Raw genomic sequence first — 3,090 nt, forward strand, 5'->3', positions numbered from 1 at the left:
ACAATAAAAAGCTTCCAGACAGTCACAAATCACAATATGGCATGAAATGACTCAGAAAAGACTGATAACACATTGCATTTATCATCTATCAAAGATTTTATTGCTCACACCATTTAGAGTTGTGTCAATCTCAAGATGAATGCCTGGAGGAGTTGCTTTTTCAAAACTTTAAAAGGATATTGGCCATCACTAGTTAAAATTCCAGCCTCTCCATTCAGACTGTTTCTCTATTTAAATTGTAATACCGCGACTGCATCGAAGCGCAGCGCATGTCATTCGTCAGAGAAGAGAAACGCTTGGCGACGTACATCATAAATATGCAAAGAAATACTCCACAACCATAATGGCACAGGAGCTGAAAGGTTTCTGCAGTGTCAGAGTCATTCAGTGGCCGTTATTAATACATCCAATGGTACACAGCAAACTGCAGTTTTAGTGTGACACAAGTAGAAAGCGTTTTTTTCATATCCATCTCACACACTATAGAATCAAAACAAATGTACATGGCGGTTGCTGGTCAACAGCCTGATGTTGAAGTAATTCAAGATATTTTTCAGCACCACTGTTTCAGGCCTGCGACTTCTCATCCGTGTGACTTTTCATGTGATATAACAAGTGACCTTGCTGAATAAAACTCTTCCCACAGGTCTCGCAAGTGTACGGCTTCTCACCCGTGTGGGTTCTGATGTGAATTTTTAGATTTGACGCGCGATTAAATCTTTTCCCGCAGGTGTCACAGGGGTACGGCTTCTCACCTGTGTGGGTTCGTAGATGCATTTTGAGAATCGATGACCGTTGAAAACGTTTGCCGCAGGTGCTGCAGAGATACGGCCTCTCACCTGTGTGAGTTCTTATGTGGACAGACAAAGTGTAACTATGACGGAAGCCCTTCCCACAGGTTTCGCATGAATATGGCTTCTCACCTGTGTGGATTCTTGTATGCATTTTCAGTGACGACGAGTCAGTGAATCGGTTCCCACAGGTATTACAGAGATACGGCCTCTCGCCTGTGTGGGTCCTCGTGTGGCTTTTCAGGTTTCCTGCACACCCAAATCTTTTCCCACATAATTCGCACGAGCACGGCTCCTCACCGGTGTGAGTTGTCATGTGGCACAACAAGGAATTATTGTGCCTAAAACTTTGTTCACATGTCACACAGGTGTACGGCTTGAAATCTGTGTGAATTCTCAAGTGGCTTTTCAAGTGCGATTTCTGAATGAATCTTTTCCAGCATACCCTACAAGCGTACGGCTTCTCGCCTGTGTGAGTTCTCATGTGGACAGACAAAGTATAACTATGTTTGAAACTTTTACCACATGTTTTGCAAGCATATGGCCTCTCACCCGTGTGAATCCGGTAGTGCCTCCTCATCTGGGACATATCCTTGAAGGCTTTTCCACAAATGTCACATTTGACACACCGTCCCTCTGCTGAGGGTGAAACTGGCTTCTGCCCTTGATGTCTCGCTGACACCGGGTTTGCACACTGACTCCGTCTCTGAGCGTCAGCACTGTGTGCTTCTGGTTCACTGTCACTTTGCCCATAAGTCAGAGTAACCAATAAGGTTTCAGGCTCCTGCTTCAGTGCAAGCGGCTCTCCCTCCTGACGGGGGCAGATTTCCTCCTGCTCCTCTTGAATGAGCGACGGTGTGGAGGTTCTTGCTCCTGCTGTTCAGGACCGGAGATCCTCTCCTGGTGACAAGGCTGCTGCTCACAGACGACCTCCTCCTCTGATGCACGCTGCAGCGGTCGTCCTGAAGGGACAGAGGGTTAACTTTATCACTCTATTACTTTATTTCCCCATCAAACTGTATAAAACCTGGATCAATATTCAATAACCTGAAAATAATTCAAATAAAACATTCAGCTTGGCACTGGAGTTGTGGAAATATTTGGACCATGGTCTTCTTAATCTGATTCATTTTGTTGCATTTTTCTCTCAAACACCAAAAATATAAATAAAAATCAACAATGAATACAATGAAGACTTAACATGCTCGACTAGGAGGAAACATAAGGTTAATAAATCCACCCACTTTCCAGTCCAGCCGTTTTCATCCTGTGTGTTTTATACAGCAATCACATGCCCACAAACTCAAATAAAAATTAAACCAAGCAAAAAAAGTAACAAACAAGTAAATGAGTTAATTTATGAACAGAATGTAAAAGTACTTACTGCATATTTCGTCCCTCTCCCTGGTGTTTGTACTTAGATGGAAACATCTAAAGACTCCTAAACTGACTTAGATGATATTTTACAGATGAACCACAGTGGAGCGAGGTACATGACATTGAAGTGTGTTCCATACAAAACACAGACGTATATACATTTTTTAATTTGTTTTAAAAAAGCTTCAGGACTTTCATACACATGTAAAAACACACTAAACTAACACATGTTGGCTATTAAGGTTAGTTGATCCATCCACACATTATACATAGTGATGCTCTTTGAACTTTTCAATTTGTGGAGGTGTGGCTGACATGACAATGAGGGAAAAGGCAGGGATCCTCCAAAAGAGTGAAAAACTGCACTGATATTCAAGCTCACTCTCATGAGTGTGGACAAGATTTTTCATATGCAGATTTGAATATGAAGATTTGTCCTGTTCTCTCCGACTGACAGCACACTGCACTCACGTTAGCTCAGGCTCAATGGAGCGAAGCAAATCATTTCAAAATCCAAAAAGAAGTAGTTTCTCCTGAGACAGACAGGTGACTCCAAGTAAATACGAGATGTGCAACAACGCACCTGCGTAAAATAAATGAACATAAATCTCTGATTAGGACAATAGATGCGTCTGACAAGCCTCATTAAAACGCTTATAGTGGCACAGACCTGCTCGGGTTGTCTGTGTTTCAGGCGTCCAGATGTTTTCCAGCTGCTTGCGCGGACGATCGATCTCCTTCTCGTACCGGATGATAGTTTGTTCAAACACTGAGAATATTTCCGCAGCAGCAGCAGTCAGCCGCTCACCGATAAAGTCTCTTAAATGGAGAGCAGAGGACGTTGTTGTATGAGAGCGATCCGAGCTGCTCACACACCCACCAAGCCGACGCAGCTTGCGCAGCTCGCGCTTGCTCATTGTTT

Source organism: Lipophrys pholis, assembly GCF_963383615.2.
Source record: "Lipophrys pholis genome assembly, chromosome: 1".
Taxonomy (NCBI): domain Eukaryota; kingdom Metazoa; phylum Chordata; class Actinopteri; order Blenniiformes; family Blenniidae; genus Lipophrys; species Lipophrys pholis.